Genomic DNA, 22666 nt, shown 5'->3' with positions numbered 1-22666 from the left:
AAGCCCTTTCCTCACATGCCTGTGAGCATGGACCAGTGGGCACACACCAGTGAGCACACACCTGTGACCCAGCACCTGTGAGCTCACGTCTACCCACTGCTCCTCGGGGAGCTCTGAGCCATCTACTCCTCGCTGGCTCATTAGGTTCCCTGATCACACCTGTCCTGATGCCAGCCTGACAGCCTCTTTTCATAACTGGCCCCTGCCCTCACCTCCCGCTGGTGTCACAGGACCAACCCCCCAACTCCCACCCTCTCCGCGGGCTGGGGACACACAGACCCCTGGAGCTCATCACTATAACCATTTCCTTCCTTTCTATTGTCGAGTTGCATTTGTCTTTTAGTGCCAGCTGCAAATCTTGGCAAAGGTGGCCCATAAAAGCTGCCGAAGCTCCTGTCGGCGGCCTGATAGCCTTCCTCCTGTGGGGCTGGGCCGTGGAGACAGGAGCGGGGAGGCCTGGCTGTCCACAGGACGGACGCTGCCAGGAGGGGTGGGTCCGGGCTTGTCTCGGGATGGGGTTGAGGGCACCATGGCTGTGGCACATCTTCCCAGACACTGGCACGTGGCACCTGGCTGGAAAGCCAGGGTTAGGCAGAGAGGTCTGGGAAGGAAGCTCCAGATTTGGAGTCTGCCAGCCGCGGCCCCTCCCTGGCCAAGAGGACGTCATGGGTCCCCACTTCCCTGAGCTTTGGCTTGTCCACCTGTAAGGGGAGCTGTGTATCCAGGTTGCTGTGTGAGGAAGGAGAGAGACGCTCTAGATGAGCGTGGGCAGGAGCCCAAGGCCAGGTGGCCGTCGATATGGGTGCCCTGCCCAGTGCTGTGGGCATGGGTGCCATGACTGAGCGGCACTCCTAATGCGCGAGGCTGGGACGGGTCCCTGGGGCAGGGCGGCTCCCCCTCTCCTCTGCCTGCAGACCCTGCTGGTCACCTCACTTTCTGCTTCTACTCCGCCCACTGCTCATGCCCCCCACACAGCCCCGGGCCAGTATTCTTTAGCACTGCGGTTCTCAAAGTGGGTCCGGGGCCAGCAGCAGACCTGGGGACATGTTAGAAATGCACGTCCTCAGCTGCCGCCCCAGACTTGCTGAGTCAGACGCCCTGGGGTGGTCCCAGCCCTCTGGGGGTCAGGTTCCAGAAGCACGGCTCTGGCACAAGTCAGATCAGCTCAGTCCCGGTTAGCGCTCCCCTGTGGTTCCCAGCCCAGCGGAAACGCAGCTGGGGGATTTACAAGTGCTTAGAGCGGGTGAGGAATCCGCTCAGTCCTGCAAGTCTCCCAAATAGAGTACAAAATAGACCTTATATATTCCCCGCTTTCCCAGAGGCGGAGACCCAGGGCGACAGCTGCGGCACCTCCTCTAATGGGACAGAGCTTGCTCCTCCGGTCCCCCTGGGAACGGGGGCCAGCAGAGGCTCAGAGGGGAAGACGGAGGGGAAGACGCAGGCCCCCGGTGCCCCTTCCATGTGCCAGGTGCTGGTCGCTCTCCCCGCTGCCCCAGCGCCGACCTTCACTGGCACGGCTCAGGATGATGGGTTTAGGGCCGCATTCTGTCTCCCCACGCAGCCTGGAGAGACAGCCCCATGCCGCCTCCTCAGTGTCGCAGGCATTTAAATTGCCGTTTTATTTAAATTTATGTCCGAGGATACGGGCGGAGAAAGGGCCATTTCAAAGTCAGTTTCTGCTTTATGGCTTTACGGGGGATCACATCAGGCAGCTGGTGGAAATATCTTGCTGCTCCCAGCACCATAGAGCATCACGTGGGTGGTACGGGCTCTGGCTGTCCCGGAGAAGAGATTCTGCCTCCCAGCCGGGGAGCTCTTTCTTTGTACCTCAGTTCCGAGCTGAGCCCTGTCTCTCTTCTAGACTGAGTCCTGACCCCAGTCCCAGACTGAGCCCTGATCCCAGCCCCAGGGTGAACCTTGATCCCAGCCCCAGACTCAGCCCTGATCCTAGCCCCAGGCTGAGCCTTGATCCCAGGCCCAGGGTGAGCCTTGATCCCAGTTCCACATTCAGCCCTGGTCCCAGCCCCAAGCTGAGCCCTGATCCCAGCCCCAGACTAGCCCTGATCCCAGCCCCAGACTCAGCCCTGATCCTAGCCCCAGGCTGAGCCTTGATCCCAGTTCCAGATTCAGCCCTGGTCCCAGCCCCAGGCTGAGACTTCATCTCAGCCCCAGACTCAGCCCTGACCTGCCCATATTAATGAATTAACATTAATTCTTTTATGAAGTCGTGCTATTGCTTATGAGGGTGGTAGGTTTAACTGAGACTCTTACAGGCTCATGAACATCTCTGGGCTGACCTACTATGCAAAAGGCACAGCTCTGAATGTGTCATGGTTCCAGGCAGCTGATCTCCACAGCTGGAGGAACATCTGTCCACATACCACGAGCTGATGAGGGCAGAAACGGTTGGCTGCTCCTGACACCCATTCCTCCTGCATAGAACAGCAGTGGAAGCCCAGAGCACCCTGGGCAGGGCACCTGAGGGCCAGACTTGGGGAGGCAGGGGAGGCTGGGGGAGGCAGGAAGAGGCTGGGGAGTCATTTGTCAAGATCAGAGGCTGTGTGCCTCTGGCATGCTGCTCCCCCTCTCTGGGCCCCCCTCCCCTTACTACAGTCATAATGACGTTTTGATCAATGACGGACTGCACACACGACAATGGTCCCATGAGAATCGTACCACGTAGCCTAGGTGTGTAGGAGGCTGTACCATCTGCGTGTGTGTAAGTGACTGTGATGTTCCCAGAATGACGAAGTCGCCTACTGTCGCATTTCTCAGAAGGCGTCTGCATGGTCGAGTGCCATGTGACTGATTAACAAGGTCCGTGCACCGTGTACTCCCCTCCCTGCTGGTCGGACTCTGGTGGGAGGATTGGTGTTGCCTGGAGCGGCTAGAGGTGCACTTTGACGGCTGAGCCGCGTGCACTCTGGGCTTGAGAAGCGCAGATCTGAGGGCCTCCTGGCGTCTCTGCAGCAAGAGAGCTGAGGTCAGACCGGCAGAGACACGCCCTCACAGCTGGCTGGGCTCGACACTGAAGGCTGCTGGGAACCTGAGCCCGAGACTGGGCAAGGCCGAGCCCTTCCTTCTGGCTCTCTCCAGGCCCTGCTCACGGCTCCCCGGTCAGTCGTCGCAGCCTAATGGGACCTCAGCCTCCTGCTCTGGGGCAGCGCCATTAATGTCAGCCTCGTCTATGACCCAGCACCATTTCCATCCACAGGCTCCAGGGGCTCGAGGCTCCCCAGCAGTGCCCAGAGGCCCGACTTGGGGCCCAGGGTGCTCAGGGGTCACTCACACCAACCGGGCGGTTCTGGATCCTCTGCCAAAGGGACTCCTCAGAATATGACCTGGTGCTTCCACCTGGAGGTCACCATGAGAAGAGGGCGCAAGACAGGCCTCACCCAGCCTCCCCTGCCTCCCCCTGCCTCCCCTTGTCCCCCTGCCTCCTCCTGCCTCCCCAACCTCCCCCAACCTCTCCCAACCTGCCCCTGCCTCCTCCTGCCTCCCCCAGCCTCCTGCTGCCTCCCCTGCCTCTCCCAGCATCCCCCTGCCTCCACCTGCCTCCCCCTGGCTCCGAATACCTCCTCCAGCCTCCCCCTGTCTCCCCCAGGCTCCCCCTGCCTCCCCCGCCTCCCCCTGCCTTCTCCTGCCTCCCAAACTTCCCCCTGGCTCCGAATACCTCCTCCAGCCTCCCCCTGTCTCCCCCAGGCTCCCCCTGCCTCCCCCGCCTCCCCCTGCCTTCTCCTGCCTCCCAAACCTCCCCCTGCCTCCGAATACCTCCTCCAGCCTCCCCCTGTCTCTCCCAGCCTCCTCATGTTGGCTCCTGACTTTGGCCACAAAGGCCTGGCTGCGCTGAGACGAGACTCAACCAGAGCCTGTGGTGGGGGCAGCGGTGGACGAACCTGGGAAGGTGTGAGAACCTGCTGACTGAGCTCTGCCGGGGAGGCCGCGACGGATGCAGACGGAGTCGGGGTTGGAAAGGAGCGGAAATGCTGCCTGGCGCCCAGGCCCTCCAGGGAGGAGCAAGGGGCTTCTCCCGGGCTCTAGAGGGCGCAGTGCCCGGGCACCAGCACCCTGCGCCTTGTCCTGACTGGGAGGCCCGCCTCAGCGTCCCTATCTGTGGTTTTCGGCTCAGGGACTGGCGGTAAGGGATCTGAGTGGACCCCAGCCCTGCATCCCGACCAGCAGCTCCCCAAGTGCATCTCCTGGGTTGGGCTTTCTGGTGAGGGTCCTTTGGGGTGATGTGCCCCGCTGTGAGCGGTCTGAGGCTCTGGGTTGGGGGCCTGAGGTCACCAGCAGGGCCAGTGCAGCAGATTCGGGAGTGTGGCCACACACTGCAACCTCGGTTCTGTCCTTGCCAGCTCTGGCCTCACTTGGGGAGGCACAGAGATTCCCGGGGTTCACCCCTACACTGCTGACAACTCGCCAAGTCCAGGGGAGACTCATCTTTGGGCCTCCACAGTCTTTAGCCCTTCAGTCTTTCTTTTAGTCATTCAACAAACATTCCTTGAGGGCCTAGCTGGTGCAGGACCCAAAATACCTACCCGCTTGGAGCAGAGAACCCCACTGCAAGGGGAGGGGTGATAAGGAGTAAACAGATAAACAAAAGAAGGCAACTAGAGGTGGAGAAAGATAAGACAATCAGGCCGGGGGAGTTTGCTGCGGGGGCCCAGGTTCTGAGTGTGGGGGCCCTGGTGCCTCCGCCAAGGGGGGATATTTGCATTGGGATCTGAATAGCAGGGGTGCCATCACATGAGGTCTGGGGAAAGCGTCCAGGCAGAGGGGAGGCCAAAAGGCCGGGGCAGGACCAAGGCTAGTCCCCTCCTCCCCTTTTCTGTGGGAGGAATTGGGGAACCTTTCAGGGGCCGGCGTGCTGGGGAATTGTGCACAGGAGGTGTTGCCTGACAGCCAAGCTCTTGGCTGGATCACTGAGTCAGACTTCTTTAGAGCTGAAATGAGAAAATCGACGTGGAAGCATCCAGAAGCTTCCTGGCCCATTGCAGGAGCTCAGCTGTTCTGTTTTGTGTTCTGAAACACCTGACCCCAAGGAGTCTCGCACCCACTTCTGGTGGGAGAGTGAGACGAGGGCCCCGTGTGTCTCGGTGGGCCTGGCCTGGAAGGGGGACGTCCATTCATCGGGGGGAGGTGTCTGCAGAGTGCCAGGTGTGCCAGCTACGGCTGGGGCCGGGACACACCAGTGGCACACGGGATGCTGTCCCTGCCCAAAGGGCCCTACAGGCCACGGGGCGACGGACGTGACTGCCCCACAACCCCTCATCCCAGGAGCATCCGGCTGATCCCGGGGGTCAGGAGCACCTTCTGGAGGGAGTCTGAAGCCGAGGTCTGGAGGACGAGAGGCGCTAACTGGGGAAGGTGAAGAGATCCCGAACGAGGGGAGAGGGGGGCGTTTTGTTTCCTGGCAGAAATGTGTTTGAAGCCATTGGGAGGGCCGTGTTGAGAGGGTGGTGTGGAAAAGTGAGTTCTGGAGAAGGCGGCCACACTCGCTTTCCCCACGGACTGTCCTCATTTTCTGCTGCCCGACGCCCACACTGCCACTATCCCTTTTCTGCTGCCTGGAGGCAGGGGGGCTCCGGGTTGGGTCCCCGCCATGGGCAGGGCCAGCATGGGGTTAGTAGCCAGGTCTGTGGTGGGAGATGGGCGGGGGCTCGTGTCCTGCTCAGGAGTAGGGCTGGGCTGGGGCTGCAGTTGAGACGGATGGGGGAGCACTGTAAACCTCACAGGCTGAACCCCTCCATGCAGGGTGGGCAGTCTCCACTTGGAGCCGCTCACACTCACATGCATGAGCAGTGCACACACGTGCACACACACATGCACAGTGCACACACAGATGCATTTACACACAGAAGCACACATGTGCTCATGCATACACACAGGTAGACAAATGCATGCACACGCACATGTATGCACATGCACACGTAGGCACACATATGCAACACACATTCATACACACTTACGGGCACATGTACACAAAGGCACACTGAGAATGCATATGTGCACATGCATGTGTTCACTCACACACGAATGCACACACAGGCACACATACACACATACACGTGCAGGCCCTCAGGCCCATGTCTTCCGAAGGAACCGAGGAGCCCCCGTCAAGCCCCTCCTCCTTCCCAGGGCTGGGAGATGCAGGTTCAGAGGGGAGGCCCGGCCCCCTCATCCGTTTGCTCCTAACGGAGCAAGTGACGCACTGTAGCCTGTCCAGTGTGGCCCTGGCAGATGTCATGCAAAAGGAAAGGGAGCAGCTTTCAACTTTCTCGCCCTGAAAGCTCAGCCCCCCGGCCCCCGCCCCGCACCCCAGTGCCAGACAATCGGGGACCTGGGAACAAGGCGGGCGCCTGACTGACAGCCATCTCTCACCTCTGATGGTGTTACCTCTTGTTTCCCCCAGCATGACACTGCAGATTGAACATCTGACAGCGGAGAGAATGAGCCTGTCCCCTTCACGTCTTTCTTGCAGAGCCCACTGATGTCCACGTGATGCCACCTTCCCCCCTCTATCTCTGAGGTCCCCCCTAATTGCTGGGCTGTGCAAATTTGGGATCCCAGCAATGATGTCCAAAAGGCAAATTTAGGTTTATACAAGAAGAGGGTCCTAGTGGGTGGTGGGTGTCCCGTCCCCAGTGAGGTGGGGGTATCAGCGAGGGGCCTACCGCACCTGGCATGTCACTGAACCCCACTCTGTGGCTGTCACTGTAGGGAGAAAGGTCCTAGAGAGGCAGGTCCGGAGTCTCAGGGTGAAGACAGATGCTTCCCCCAAGCTCGGCTGGTTCAGAGGACCCTGGCCGCCCACAGCCCTGCAGCCACTGGGTGGAGAGCCTCCTCCCCAAATGACCAGGGTGACCTGTCCCAAGGGTGCAGACAGGGACCTTGATGCACCTAAACACGTGTCACCTGCCCAGCGCTGGCTCCCAGAGGTGTTGCTAGGGATCTCTAAAAGATGTTTAAAAGTAGGGAGAAAAAGCCCAAACCCATCCTTTCAACACTTGGCTGCAGCCACGTGAGCTGAGCTTTTGGTGGCTGCATAGAACTCAAGCCTTATAGTCTTTTCTTTTTTTTTTTTTGTGGAAGACTGGCCCTGAGCTAACATCTGTGCCCATCTTCCTCTATTTTACACGTGGACCGCCTTCCACAGCATGGCTTGATAAGTGGTGTTAGGTCCACGCCTGGGATCAGAACCAGCAAACCCCGGGCTGCCGAAGCAGAGGGCATAACCTTAACCACTGTGCCACCGGGCCGGCCCCAATATGTTCTTTTGTTTTTTGAGGTCCACGTGCCAGAGAGAGGCAGGCATGGGGCTTCCTCGTGCCCTGGAAGGCTGCTGGTCCACGGTATTTCTCAGGGTGTCTCTGCCACGGCTGGACCCCTCCTTGGGGCACTGGCCCATGCAGGCCGCAGGAGTGAAGAGGCCGGACGTCCTCTGGGTGGACCTGGGTGGGGCGGAGGTGAGCGGGGGCCTGGCAGGGACGCGGGCTGTGGTCCATTATGAAGTCCCGCACTCTGTCCTCACTTGTCCATCCACACCATTCCCAGTGCGCCTGTACCAAGGGCTTCAGGGAAGGTGTGCGATGGGCAGGGCCTAGCTGGGGTCCAGGCGCAGCTGCAGGGCGGGGAGCCCGGCTGCCCACTCGCTGGTGGGCTGACTCCTTCAAGCTCCGAGCAGCCCCCGAGGGCCATGCTCTGCCCCAGGCGCCTCCATTTATCCTCTGTCAAACCGGATACCCGAGGCTCCCGCAATGGGCTGCCTTGCGGCGTTGGCAGACACTGCCTGGCCTGCAGTAGTGACAGGTGTCACCACGTTCCTGCTACTGTTCCTCTCCTTCTGCCCACACCGCACATATGCAGGGCTCAGAGTCCAGGGCAGGGGTTCCGCGCCTTCCCAGCATCCCTGAGGAAGCTTTGGATCCATCGAAGGGGGTGACCTTTGTGCCCAGCGGAGCTGAGGACGGCCTGGAACTCGGGGTCCTGCATGCTCTATGTTGGGGGCTGCAGCCCCTTGTCTTGCTCCCTGGGTAGGGCCCCCGCGAGCCCTGACGGCGCCTCTGTGCAAATTAGGAAAGAGGCCCTTCCTCCAGCACCAGGGCTCCTGCAGGCTGGATCTCGGACTCCCCAGCTCCTCAGTGGCACTCCGAGGGCCAGGCTGTGCCCACTGTGCCTGATGGGTCTGTCCACCCTGCCCCTGCCCAGGGACAGCTGCCCAGCCGTGGCTCTAGGAGGTCAACCACATGATCTCCATCCAGCCACTGGGAAGACTGCATTGGCCAGCAACCTGGACCGCGTCCACTCACCAATCTGTTTGCAGATGGCCAGCCCTGGGTCTCTGGGTGGATGGAGAACAGGGCACATCTTGTGAAGAAATCTGTGTCTCCACCTCCCAGGCCTCTCCTAGGAGAGAGCCATATCCTGATGTCAGGCCTCCCCGGGCTTATGTTTTCACCAAGAAGTGGCTTAGGGGCACTGGTGGGCCTGGGAGAAGTGGGTGCAGTGAAACCTGGGTGCTCGCTGAGCCCAGGCTCGAGCGTTCGCCTCCACCACAGGGAGGCTCGGCCGTGGGGGCTAGGTTCAGGCTGGGTCAAGTCACCACTGGACCTCATGGGTCTCTCCCTGCCAGCTGCCAGCTGAGTGCGGTGAGCAGGCCCTGCTGGCACGGGGAGGCCGGGCACCAGAGATGGCAGTCAGGCAGGAACTGAGGTAGGGAGCCCCCCAAAGGCGAGCACCAGCCTGGGCCACATCCTGTGTGGACTGTCACGAAGCTGGTGGAGCTCCCCCACCCCAGGCTGCGTCCTACCTGCCTCTTGCCTTCTGGACCCACTGAGTGGGCAGCCTGGGGGAGCATGGGGCACCTGGCGGTGGGGAGCTGGGGCTCTGACCAGGGGCTTCTCTCCGGCCTCAGTGTCCTCCCCTGTGAGGTGGGGCCCTCAGGCAGCCCCGAGCACCCAGATTTTCCTGCACCCATTTCTCCCAGGCCCACCAGTGCCCCTGAGCCACTTCTTGGTGAAAGACCCGTCCGCCCAACCTGGGTGTCCTTCTCCATTGGCCCCCTGGGCTGGGGGCCTGCACCTGGAACTCCAGGTGCCTGTTGATGCCTGGGTCCGGGGCCCCTCGCTGCCTCCCTTGCTTTCCACACACCTGCCAGTGGCCAGCAGATGCCTTCCGGAACCTTCTGCAGCAACCGATCCCTTCCACCTCAAATTAGGTTTTATAGAAGTCTATCCTGCCAGCGGTTTCCTGCACAAACAGACCTCCATTAGCTAGTGTGGAGCAACAGCACTTCCCCACGTCTCCTTGGAACGGGCTCCGTCTCCGACACACGCAGCTTCAGAGCTGGCTTGTCACCATTTGCAGAGCGCCGGTTGCCAGTGGCCCCGGAGGCTGACCCCTCCACCCTCCACATGGCTCCGATGGGGCTGGGGCCTGGGTCCTGCATCTCTCCCTCTGGTGCCTGCACTTGGCTCTGCTTTTTGCACAACAGGAAGGAATTTCCGGAATTGCAGCAACGTGGTACCCAGTTTGGACGGCCGATTTGGCCTCAGTGCAAAGCATACTGTCCCTTTTCGGGTCACACGGTAAGGATGCCCCCTCTGCCTGGGCACTGGGCCTCTGGCAATGCCTGCGTGGGTGCCGTCAAGACCCTCCCCAAACCCACAGTTGCGTCCTGCTTGATTACCCCCATGTCTCGGAGGGAGAAGCCGAGGCCCAGGGTGTGTATGGGACTAGCCCACGGTCACTGGCAGAGCTGATGTCCAGAGCTGGCTGTGGACGGCAGACCTCAGGCCAGTGCTGGGAGCCCCGGGTCCTGATGCTCGTGTGTGCTGGCTGTCACCATTCTGCTGTTGTCAGGTTCTGGAGGGCCTCCGGAGACCCCCTACTCCGGGAGCCTGCTGGGACACCCCGCACACCCTGGGAAGCCAGCGAACGGGATTTCTCGGAAATTCCTAGTTAACTGGCATCTCTTCGGGAAGTTGGATGGGTCTTTTCACTACTTAAACCAAAATAAATTGCACGGGAGGTTAGTGTTCATGAATTTTTAAAACAATGCATTGGCATTTATCTGGCATTTGTTTTGCTTTAGTTTTTCGTCTTCCTGCCTTCCTGTCGGGGGCGGTGCAGCTGTGGGCCGCCGGGCTGTGCCTGCAACCATCGGCTGATGCCGTCTAAATATTTTATTCGCCTGTTACAAACAGGAAATGTAATCAGAGGCCCGATTACTAGCCACACTGGGAAGGGGAGCTCCCGGGGCGGGGTGGGGTCTCTTAATCTTCGGGATTTACGGCATTTGCATTACAGAGCCGCAGGCAGCAGGCTTTTAATTTTTTTTGGACTAGCACGGAGGCAAAGATTTCTGAAGATGTGAAATTCCCGGGCTCACACGACATCGTTGACATTTTAATAGAATTTTAAAATCCAGCCCTTCTGGTTGGCTTTGAGTCACCAGGATGGAAACCACAGAGAAGGTCCAGGAGGAAGCAGGGACGCAGCTGTGGGAGCAGTGGGGGGACGGAGGAGAACTCGTTCTGGAAACAATGGAGGAAAACAGAGCCAGGAGCCCAGCCGGGCTGTCAGTCAAACCCCAAGAGAGTGTGGTTCGTTCTCCCCAAGCAGCCCTGGGTGGATTCGCCCTTCCGAGTCCTTCCTTTTCCTTCTGGGGCACAGGAGCTACTTGTCTCAGGTAGGGTGTCTACCCGGCAGCTGGTCCGCACTGGGGAAGACCCTGGGCGCCTGTGTGTGAGGATGCTGGGTCTTCTGGATGGGGAAGGTCAAGGCCTGTGTCTGTCTGGGGAGCTCCTGGTGTGGGGTCACACTTCCCGCGCCGGTGCAGACATTAAGGTGTGAGTGCACCTGTCAGGAGCCCTGGATCTCATACAGAGCAGGTGGCATTTAGAGGAACCCCCTCCCCTGCAAGACCAAGGGCTGGCCAGCTTAGTTCCGCCGGTCCTGGGGTGGGGACGGGCCAGCGCTGCGGGTGAGCGTGGCCAGGCGAGAGGTGTGTGGGCCCCACTCCCCACTCCCTGTCTTTACTCCTCACTCCTGGGGGCTGCCCCCTGCCCAATACGAGAGCCTCCTGGGGACCTGCTGTGGCAGCCAGGCCCCGAGGAGCAAGGCTGGAGATAGAGCGGGCTGGGGCCGGCTCCGGCCTCCTGGTGCTTCCACTTTGTCCTCCCAGATGTGAACGACCCCGCCTGGCTGAGGCTCCGCAGGGAAGCGGGCCCCCACTGCCCGCCCCCTGGCCTGTACGCCCGGACACTGGGCCCCGTACCTCGACCTGCCACACTCCTCAGACGTCCCAGGCAGTCTCTTTTATGACTGATGGTTACTACTGGAATCTTAAAAAGTAGCTCAAGCAATCCATATGCATCACAGAAACATGAGAAAATGCAGGAGAGTGAGGAGAAGGAAGGGCAGACATCTGGACTCTGCCCAGAAATAGCCTCACGACGGGTTTGGCATAGGGACTTCTGGACTTTTCTATGTGCTTCATAAACTCAAACGTATACTTTTACAAAATGATGCTCCGCACACTTCCGCTGCCTGCCCCTCCCTGTCTAGTCTGCAGTGATCACGTGTCTGTGTTTGCGCTGGGACACGTGCTTTATTAATAGAGTCATGATAATCTGTTACGAGTCAGCACCATTATTCACATAACCGTTCTTCTGTTGTTGAAAATTAGGTTATTTTCAGTTTTAACTTTCATAGACAACACTGCGGTGGAGAAGGTGTGTTCCTGGATGTTTGTGAGCCCGCCGATCACGCACAGTGCCTTGGGAGGTTAGGGATGTGCCTGGAGCTGCTCGCGGCAAGAGGCTTCTCAGACCAGCGTTTGCTGCAAGGGCCGGCACAGAGCTCACCCCGGGGCTTCCATATATAGCTGTGCGGGTTGCACGCTACATTTCTCCAGGGGGTGCTGTCTGTTGAGACACGATGTCAATGGTGTTGCCCAGAGTTGTGCGTGGTGGTGGACCAGCTGGGAAAGGCTGGCTGTGGGAGGACCTTGAGATTCCCTGACCCTGGGGGACCGGGATTGTGAGCAGGTAAAGAGGCAAGATGCCGGCGTGGGTCGACCACGCTTCCTCCCCGGGTTCGGAGGGTGTGCTTGTCCTCACTTTCCTTCACCTGTCCCTACCCTGATGGTGTGGACTCGGGGCCAGAAGTTGTTGGCCATACTGGCATAGAAAGTTCTGGATGAGGAGTGAGGGCCCTCTCTGGCTGAGTGGAGTCTCTGTCCCTGGGGCTCGGCTCCCCACGTCGGCCTTCCCCTCTTGTGGCTTTTCTCATAGCCTCCGTCCTGGACGCTCCCCACTTTCGCCTCCTGTCCAGCTCGGGCTCATCCTCCAGCCCCAGGCCACAGCCCTCCTGGAGGCCCCTGTGACTGGCCCTCCCAGGGGGGCCCCGGACACTAGGGAGCTCTGATGGTTGAGCAGGGGGAGTGTCGGGTCCATGGACGTCTTCCCGCTGCGCCCTGAGCCCCTGGAGTTCCTGGCCCCCTGCCCTCAGGCTCCAGCCCCCACAGGGCCTGCTGCATGAGGGGGCCCGAGACGCGCTGGCTGAGTGAGCAAGGGAGGCCAAGGTCACAAGCCCACGCCCAAGGTCATCATGTCTTATTCTTGCAGGAATGTGGTTTGTGGAGCGAGGAGCGGAAGTGGCGGCCAGCATCCTCTGCAGCAGCCACTGTCTGCTGACCACATGCCGCATGGTCAGACCCTGCTCCGCCCTCCCTGGACAGGCCTCACTTGACCCCACCACAGCCCCGGGTGGTGGGACGTAACTGTCCCTGGGGGGAGAGCTGCCGGCTTTCAGTCCAGAGAGGGTGGGTGCCCCTGCGGCCGGGGATGGTGATTTCGGGGGCCCCGGACCTCCGCATCTCCTGCTCCTTTACTGGGAGTGTCCACAACACAGCAACGACAAGAAGCATATGACAGGCATGGCTGGAGCTCGGGAAACCCCAGCCCATCTAGGGACGCATGGCTACAGAGTCCCACAACCTAGAACAGTCCAGCCCCTGCTGTGTGTCCAGCAGTCTGGCCGTGACCTCAGACGGTGTCCAGCTGTCTGGTTCACTCCGCTGACGAGGGTGGAGGTCAGGAGCAGGCTGCGCCTGGTTGGCTTGGCCTCCCCCCATGGCCTGTTCCCAGCACTCATGTCTGGCTCTGGCTTCAGCTCCCTGCACCTTCTGAGGGTGGCCAGAGTGTGCCAGGAGCTGGGTCACCATGGTGACAGGCCAGGTCCTGCCCTCCCCCTTGTGGGACGAGGGGGGTGCCATTGAGGCCTTCCTCAATGCTTGTCACCCTTGGGCCTGGCCTGACCACGGGCTGTGACAGTCCTCTCTCGGACCCTGGTCGGCTGGATGCTGGATTGGTGGACACTGCACCTGCCCCCAGCAAGCCCGTGATGGGGGATGGGGGGATGGTGGGGTGGTACTTTCAGTGCCTTCCATCGGGCAGAATTGCTGGTCTTGGGGTAAGATTTCCTGCCCCCACCCAGCATTTCTCCTGCCCCCTCCCTGCTGAAGGTGACCCTGAGGCCCGAGGGAGGGAACTGGTGTTGGGTGCTGTGGGGACCCAGGAAGGGTGGGGCCAGAGAGGTTTGCTGTTAGGGAGAAAAGTCGGACCTGGGAGAAGAGCCTGCTGTCACCCATCCTGGTGGCCACCACCCAGCGCCGTGTGGAGGGCTGCTCTGCCCCTTCGCTGACGCCCGAAGTTCGGAACCTGCGTTTTGCCTTCCCCGTCCAGACAGCCCGTAGGAGCCCGTCCGCACGGGGTTTCCGCTGCTTCCCTGGGAAAGGAGCCCTCCCCTGGGCCAGTCTTTCCCGCTAAAGGCAGGCACAGCGCCGTCTGTGTGACGCAGGTGAAAAGCTCAGCTCTGGCCAGAGTTTGGAATTGGGCACACACATGCACACGCTCATGCATGCCCACAGACGTATACATGCCCAACCACACCCGTGTGCACACGCATCCACACACATGTACCTCCTACATGTACACACATGTACACACACATGCACCCCACGCCCATGCACGCACACACGTGTACACATGCACACACGCGCCCACAGTGTGAAGCCAAGGGGCTCCCACAGGAACACTGTTAGGTGGCGTCCACCCTGGGAGGCAGCTCTCTGTCCACACAGGCTCAGGCCACAGCTCAGGAAATGGCCCCTGATGGCACGTCCCCTCCAGCCTGAGGGTCCTTCCGGAAGGTGGCTTCGTTCCGGACTGTCCCCATTTCCAGCTGTGTTAGGGCTGCTCGGAGCCTTGAACCCAGCGTTTCCTGACTTCCCAGAGCGCGGAGGCCGGGAGAGGCTCCCGTGAGGAGGTGCAGAGGCCCCACTTTTAATTAAATGCGAGCCCCTGGAGGGGGCTCCATCTATCCATCCATCCATCTATCCATCCGTCCAATCATCCAATCATCTACCCATCCACCCATCCATCCATCTATCCATCCAATCATCCAATCATCCAATCATCCATCCATCTTTTAAGCAGTTGGTCAAATTACTTCATCTTTCTGGCTTTAATTTTCTCCTTTGTGAAAAAAGAATCAAGACGCCCATCTCACACAATTGTTGTGAAGACTACGTTAGATGATGTGAGGGAGACAACGGACTCGGAACGGTGCTAGGCCGTGGTGGTGGGTAGGGTAGCTTGGGTTATTGTTTGTGGAGCTGCTCCAGCGTGTTGGGCTTTCCAGCATGGTCCCTAAGAGCCTGGGACTGGAGTCGGACAGGCCTGGGTTTGTCTTGGCTCTGGCTCCTGGTTCGTGACCTTGGTAAGTTCTTGATCCTCTTTCAACTCTGGTTTCTTCACCTGGAAAGGGGGCTAGTGACTCCTTTTTAAGACTTGGTGAGACAATTAGGTGAGGTATTTGCTTAGTCCAGTACTAGGCCCTTAGTCAAATACGTAGCCCTGGGTCGGCTATGCACTGTGTCCACCAAGGAGACTGTTTATAGTCATTGTCATCGTCTATTCAACAGACGTTTATCGAGTGCTGTCATGGGCTGAATTATGTCCCCTCGAAAACTCATACGTGGAGGTCCTAACCCCCAGGACCCCAGAATGTGTTTGTATTTGAAGATGGGCCCTTTAGAGAGGTGATTGAGTTAAAATGAGGTCATTAGGGTGGGTTCTGATCTGATCCGACTGGTGTCCTACAACAAGAGGAGATGAGGACACAGACACACCCAGAGGAAAGCTGTGAGGACACAGGGAGGGGTGGCCATCTACAAGCCGAGGAGGGAGTCCTCCGAAGGGCCAGCCCTGCTGGACGTGTGCCCCGGACAGAGACAGTTCCTCCTCCCGCTGTGGGTGTGCTGCGAGCGACTCCCAGATCTGCTCTGTGCTCGGCATGCGCATGTTCCATACATCCTTAGTGCGCAGCCTCTGTGCCCCTTCCAGCTGTGGGAGCCATGACTCAGCCTTCTCTTGGGAGCTCTTTCTCTGCCCGAGGGGGAGGCAGGCCAGCAGGCAGGGGTTGACAATTGCCTGCGAGAGCTGCAGGGAGGGGTGCCTGACCCTGGGGAGCGAGGTGTCGCAGAGAGCTGGAAATGGGGGGAGGGGAAGATGCAATTGGGGATGGCCAGGAGGTCTTCTAAGTGCTGGCTTTCACGCTTTTTGGACTGTAGCCACGATCTCAGTTAGCCTTCACCGAGCAGCTAGCCGGCTGACACTCTGTGCTGTAAAGCACCCCGACTCGGTGCATGATTCTAGGGCTCACTCATGTGGCTGGAGCAATCTGGGGGTCCTCGAGGTCACTGCCTGTGCGCTGAGGAACCAGGGCCTCTGTCTCGACGACAGTGGGGCCCTGTGGAAGGGCCCTATGCCGGGAACATGCTGGGGCTCCTGGCAGAAACTTCTCGCTGGAGACAGCCTGGAGCCTGCATGGAGGCGGGGCCAGGCTGGGCAGGAGAGAGGCCTCAGAGGGCAGGAGGCTCACGGGCGGTGCGTGCTGGCACTCGGGTCCTCGCTCATCTCCAGCAGTTCTCGATGAATCCTGAGGATCCTCTGTCTCCCAGGTGGGAGCTCCGCCCTGGATGGCCGTGCCGCTGGACCAGAGGTTCTGAGGCGTGTCCTCCTTTCCCAGGCATTTCTCAGATCCCCTTACAGTTAGGGCAGGCCGCTGGCTGGCTCTGGCTGGGGCTGAGGGCAGAAGTGATGCATGTCACTTCCAGGATGAGTTCCCTTGCCGTCCCTCCCCTGCCATAGTGACCCTGAAGGCATGTGCTTGGGTACGGGGCCACAGAAGGGCCCAGACGGGGTTTCTGAGTCTCAGCTTGGGCGGAACTGCCCTGACAGCTGCTGGCCACAGCAAAAGGGAAAGCAGAAAGTTGGCTCAGGAGGTAAGCCACGAGACTTCTTGGCTGCCTGTTACATCAGCAGAGCCTGTCCCGTCCTGACTAATATGATGGTGTTGGTCCAGGGACCCTCTGTTGGGAAGAGGTACTGGGTCTCCTGATGCTTCTGGTGAAGTGGCACAAATGGAACCCCTCCCCCTGCTGACGGCCTCTGGCCAGGCGCAGGGCTCCACGGGAGCTGGAAACTGGACAGGGGAGTTCTGATCTGTGATGTGAGAGTTGGGGTTCCTGGTGAGACCCTGGGTATCAGCATGAGGGTTCAGGGTCAGGAGCAAGGATCAGCCACTAGAAGAAGGATCTGCAGAGGACCAGCGAGTCCCGGGAGAGGGGGCTTCAATGCGTGCCCCTCCCCGGCACCTCTGCAGGGGCTCTGGGGGGCGGCTCCTGCCTGCAGCGCTGCAGCGCAGAGAATTCCCAGAACACAGCCGCGGGGGCTAAATGTCTTCCCCCCAGGAGGCCCAGATCCTTGCTTACATACTGTGTTTTCTAGAAATGGACGTTTTTTTTTCTCTTTTGCATTAAAAACATGAGCAACCTGCTCACAATAATAATGGATGAAGCCTGCACGCCAACAGCCTTGCTATTAGTGGAGGTGGTAGAATTTAAAGTGTTGTCTGCAAGCAAACCGACCGCTTTCATTACAGATAATTTATTCCGGATTAGATCAGAGGAAGAGTTTACGAGGTTTAAAGACATACACACATACACACACACGTGTGCGTGCTCGCCATGCCCGTATGTACGGATATTTATATATCCTCTCTTTGCTCAAGAACAAATGATAAATTATTCACAGCAGTGCGCCGGAAACCCATGGGTAGGCTTGCGGGCGGTTGGTGGGGAGGGCTGGCGGGGAGTGGGGGGCCGCTGGAGCCGGGGGGCGGGGGCGCTGGGGTGGAGGTTCTTGGTCCTTTCGCGTGGATGGTGTAGATGTGGCCGGGAGAGTTCCCAGCGGGGCTGGACCCACAGTCTGTGTCCTCAATCATCTTTGCTCTGGGCCTTTTCATGAGCTGAAGACAAACGGCCAGCGATTTGTGCTTCTGGCTGGCGTTTAGGTGGGAAGATGCCCCGGGGGAGGCTCTGAGGAATCCGTGCCTCGGTGACTCCAGGGGCTCAGAGCCCAGGAAGATAGGAGCCTTTGCCTCTTGAGGGCAGTATAGGGTTTGCAAAGGCCTTCTGTCATTTCTGACAAATTGACTGGATGCAGTAATTTTACAATTTTACAAATTACCGGATCTGATGGCCTGGCTTTGAACCCTGGCCCAGCACTTAACGGCTGTGTGATCTTGGAAAAGTTCCTAACCTCTCTGTGCCTCCGTTTTCTCCTCCGCAAGAATGAGGGTGGTAATCATGCTGCCCTGCCTCCTAGGATTGTCGTGAAGATTAAAGAGCACACTGTGTGCAGTGTTCAGCCCTGGCCAGGCAGGGAGGCAGCACTGGAGAGCTGAGTGTCATCGGCGTCAACAGCTTCCGTTTTTGTGGAGGAAATGAGTCTTGGAGGAGGGGGTGAGTTATTGAGGTGCCCAGGCTATACGGGCTGGACTTGACCCTCAGCTTCTGCCCAGCCCGTGTCCCGTTGGGTCTACCCGGGCCACATTCTGGCACCACAGGTGTTGCCCCCGCCCCCAGCCTGTCCCCTGCTCTGTCCTCTTGGGGCTCAGGTCCATCAAGGAGGCTCCCCTGGGCCTGGCCTCCCCATTAAAATGAGCCCTTCCCATCTGGTCCTTCAGGGCCTGCCACGCAGGAGCAGTCACTGTGCAGCCCTCTGAGGCCAAAGGTGTCCTAGGTGTGGCCCCAAATCCTTGACTCCCCAGCCAGGGCCTGTGCCCCATGGATAAACTGGCATCCAGGAACTCAGACCTGAGGAGGGCCAATTGGTGTGTGTGTGTGTGTACATGCGTGCATGTGTGTGCACATGTACACCTGCATGTATGTGTCAGTGTGCACACATGTCTGTAGGTATCTGTGTACATGTGTAGGTGCATGTGTGCACATGTGTGTGCCTGCATGCACGTGTCTGTGTGCACACATGTCTGTGTGTGCCTGTGTGTAGGGATCTGTGTACATGTGTATGTGCATGTGTGCACGTGTGTGCCTGCATGCATGTGTCTGTGTGCACACGCCTGTGTGTAGGTATCTGTGTACATGTGTATGTGCATGTGTGTGTGCCTGCATGTATGTGTCTGTGTGCACATGCCTGTGTGTGCATGTGTGTAGGTATCTGTGTACACATGTATGTGCATGTGCGTGTGTGTATGTGTGTGCACGGTCTCTCTTCCAGCCGCTCATGTTTCAGCCAGGCCTGGGGGAAGTGTTTGGTCCCAAGGGCCTGGGTGGGGATTTGCTGTCAGGGCACAGCTGGCCAGGTGTCCCCACTTTGAGGAACGGGGCCTCCCTCACGGCTGGTGAGGATCGCAGACTCCACCAGCTGAGCTGAGGACACACTGACAGCACCGGGTGTCCCACTGGTGGTTCTCTGCCACCTCCGCCCTCTTCAGCCAGAAGCAGGGTGGCGGGCATTGGCCCTGGGGATGGGGACAGGGTCCCCTGATGCAGGGCCAGTGCGAGCTCTACTAACCTGGAACGGCCACTCTTGCCCATGGCCCGCAGTTCCCAAATCTTAACTCCTGTAGCTGCCGGCTCCTGGGGGCCAGGTCCGGCTGCCCGGGGCCTCACGGACACGGCCCTTCTCAGTCCTGCGGGGCTGTAGATATTTACTCAGTAATTGTCACACCAGGATTGCACATGCTACAACAAAGCATTAAACTAGTCAAAATACAATCTTTTTATGGGCACAGATTGAAAAATCCATCAACACATACCCATCTATTGCCAGCGCTGACGGGAACCACTGGAAAGAGAAAACAAACGTAAATAAACCTTGTTCAAGCGGGATAAGCTGGACATGGCTGAGAGCGTCCTGGGGCCCATGACCTGGCTCTGACAGGTCCCTCAGGCAGGCAGCTCGGCCAGAGGCATCCCAGGTCGGGGCCAAGAGCAGGCTGCTGGGGCCCGGCTGCTCCTGCCTGCTGCACCCCAGGGCCTGGGGCCTCGCTTCCTCCAGTGCAAAATGGGGTTGAACAGATCCACCTGACGCCCCCTCCAAGACAGGGGGTGGGAGCAAGTAACCACGGGCAGTCAGAGCTGTCGCCCATGGTCTGTTCCCTCCTGTGTCGGAAGGAAGGCTCTCCCTGGATGGACTGAGGCCCAGTTTGCATGTTAACAAGGTTCCAGTACAGTACAGAGAGAAACCACCGACCCCTTAGCTGTCACCCCTCATCCCCCGCCAGGCCTAAGCAGCCACTGATCCCCATTCTGTCTCTGTTGATTTACTGTTCTGGACATTTCGTATAAAGGGAATCATACACCATGTGGTCTTTTGGATCTGGCTTTCTTCCCTCAGCATCATGTTTTCAAAGTCCGTCCGCGTCCCAGCGTGTGTCTGTGCTGGTTCCTTTTTAAGGCTGAATACTATTCCACTATGTGGATGGACCACGTTTCGTTACCCATTCGTCCATTGATGGACATTCGACTTGATGCCGCCTTTTGGTTACTACGACTACCGCTGCTCTGGACATTCACGTACACGTTTCTGTGAGGATGTGCGTTTTCACCTCTCTTGGGTGAATACCCAGGAGTGGAATCGCTGGCTCAGGTGGTAACTGGATGTTTCACCTTTTGAAGAACAGCCAGACTGTTTCCCAAAGTGGCTGCACCATTTTACACTCCCGCCAGCAAGGTACGAGAGTTCCAATCCCCCCACATCCTCGCCTGCACTTGTTGTGACCTGGCGCCCTGATTATCATCGTCCTGGTGGCGTCTCTGTGGTTTGGATCCGCGTTTCCCTGATGACTAATGATGTTGAGCATCTTTTCACGTGTTTATTGGCCGTTTGAGTGCCTCTTTGAAGAGATGCCTCTTAAGTCCTTTGCCCATTTTAAAATCGTGTTACTTCTCTTTTTATTGCAGAGTTGTACAAGTTCTTTATATAATGGAGGTACAAGTTCCTGATCCGAACAGGCCTAATTACCTTTTCAAATCACACGTAGGAAGAGAGGGTGTTGAGCAGCCGGCTCTGCCCCCTCCAGCTCCGGGTCCTCCTGGAACATTTCCTGACTTCCAGCTGACCCAATGGCTCACGTCTGTCCAACCCTGAGAAGCCCCTCTCCACCCGCGTGGCCTCGCCCTTCGCCACCTCCCACTGGATTATGTGCCTCTCGCTTTCCAGGTGCCCCGCTCACCTCCTGGCCCTGAGACCCAGCCACCTTTCAAACGGCTCCCGGGGCTCGCCTCCTTCTGGACGGTGCCCACTTGCCTGGCCATCCAGGCTTCTGCCAGCTGCGTCCACACGCTTTGGCCACAATGACCCCATCTCCCCTCGAAGCCCTTCCTCATTTAATCCCCAGCACCCACCAGTGGGCCGGTTATTTCCACATCCTGAGATGAGAAAGCCACAGTCCTGAACAGTGGCCCAAAGTCGCGTGGCTGGTGAGCAACGGAGCTGGATTCAAATTCAGGCTGGACCTCTGGACCCACTGATCCGCTAGGAGGAGGCGGCGGCCCTCCGCCTCTTGCCCCGGGTGGGCCCCCGAGAGCATTTAGCTCCGTCGGCAAGAAAATGACGGGTCAGGCGTTTATTTTTTCTCGCAGCCAGAACAACCCTGTGTCTGTCACAGCTGAGCAAATTTATAATAGCAGCTCAGCTGACAGACCACACATTGCACGTGCAGCTTCCACGACCCGCCCTTTGCACAGCTTCCAGCTGATTAATAAATTAAATCAGGCCATCAAGCTACCCCCAGCACGCCGGCCGCATGCCCCCCCTGCATCAGGTGCGGGACCGCCTCACTGCCGCAGGGTGCAGGAGGGCGGCTGGGTGGGCACCGCGGCCGGGGAGGAGGGCAAAAGCTGCCCAATGAGCATTTAGGGCTTTAGGAGACATCCCTGCCGTGCATGTCATGCAGCAGCTGGTGCAACGAGAGGTCGGAGGCCCCAGGAGCGAGACGCGGGCTCCTTGACTGGGATGGGCCCTGGCGCCCTCGGGGCCTGTGAGCCCGGCTCTGGGCGGCCTCCGTGGGCCCCGGGGCTGGATCACCATTACCGATGATGTTTTATTTCCTTTGTCCTCAGGGTTGACATGTCTCAGCACAGCCGTAATCCTGATGTCACCGATTCTTTCTTTCTTTAAAGATTTTGGTATTTCTTCATCATGGATTTTTTTTGCATTAGTTTTTGACTTAAAATGTATTGCATTAAAATATCTATCTTGATTCCTGTATTTGGTGTTGCCTCCTTAAGTTTTGCGCCCAAGGTGCATGCCTCACTCTGCTCCCCCTAGTCCGGGTGCTGTGTGTCCAGGGCCTGCGGTCAGCCAGGGAGGTGGACGTGCAGTGGGGTGGGCTGGAGTCCCCAGGGGCCTGGCACTGTCTCCAGGTCGCTGACGGCACCTCGGGGGTCCTGCAGGAGAGGCCAGTGTCTTCCTGGCCCAGGGCTGGGGGAAAGGAAGAGGAGGGGCTGGTGCCTGGGGCACCAGAGACGAGGGGTGTGGGGGCACAGGTTTCCAGGTCGATCAGGCACAGCTAGTCTCGCTGTGGCCCACGCTGACTCAGACCATGCCGGAAAGGGACTTCTGCGAGACAGAGCTGAGCTAGCTGTGTTGACGGGGTACAATTCCATCACGCAGAGTGAGTAATTAATTAATGTGACCACAATCATAACCATTAGGCTTTGGGGGATCAGGCAGGGCTCCTGACCTTGGGCAGCAGGTTTCCCCCATGCGAGCCCAAGAGTCACCTCCTTAGTGGCCGTCCACGATGGTTTCAGCCTCGCTCTCGGCAGAGTGGCGCCCACCTGCTTGCAGGAATGCACGCTCCATGCAGGACCGGTCGCTGCTCGGGGGCTGATACCTGTCCTCCCCACACTTCCCGAGCTGTTGGCCTTCCTTCCATGAGTGTCATTCCTCTCCCACAGGGGACCCCCTCCCTCCCCCCCCACGCCACTGGAGGCCTCCCTGACTCACCTGGAGGAGCCAGGGCTCCAGCTGGGGGCCCGATCCCCTGGCCTATGCACATGATTCCCCATCACCCCCCCACCCCAGTGTGGTTTCTGCAAAGTATTTACAAACTTGCCTCTCTCTCTGTCTCCATCTCTTTGTCTGTCTGTCTGTCTCTCCGTCTCCATCTCTCTCTCTCCCTGCCTCTCTCTCTCTCCGTCTCCCTCTGGTTTCATGGAACCATTGGAAACTAAGATGCAGACCTCTTGATGTTTGAAGGTTGCACCTCCTAAGAGAACGTTCTCTTA

The 22666-nt window shown here is 58.8% G+C and overlaps 1 long non-coding RNA gene across 1 annotated transcript; it reads left to right on the top strand.

The window, feature by feature from the left end:
• Positions 1-17074: 17074 nt before the first annotated feature.
• Positions 17075-21642, top strand: LOC139079556 (uncharacterized). Its single transcript, XR_011533259.1, has 4 exons — positions 17075-17183; positions 17736-17872; positions 18097-20105; positions 20336-21642. It is a non-coding gene; the product is annotated as an uncharacterized lncRNA (long non-coding RNA).
• The last annotated feature ends 1024 nt before the right edge of the window (positions 21643-22666 follow it).

The sequence above is a fragment of the Equus przewalskii genome, chromosome 26 (assembly GCF_037783145.1).
Source record: "Equus przewalskii isolate Varuska chromosome 26, EquPr2, whole genome shotgun sequence".
Classification (NCBI taxonomy): domain Eukaryota; kingdom Metazoa; phylum Chordata; class Mammalia; order Perissodactyla; family Equidae; genus Equus; species Equus przewalskii.
This window is presented reverse-complemented; position numbering and strand designations above follow the sequence as displayed.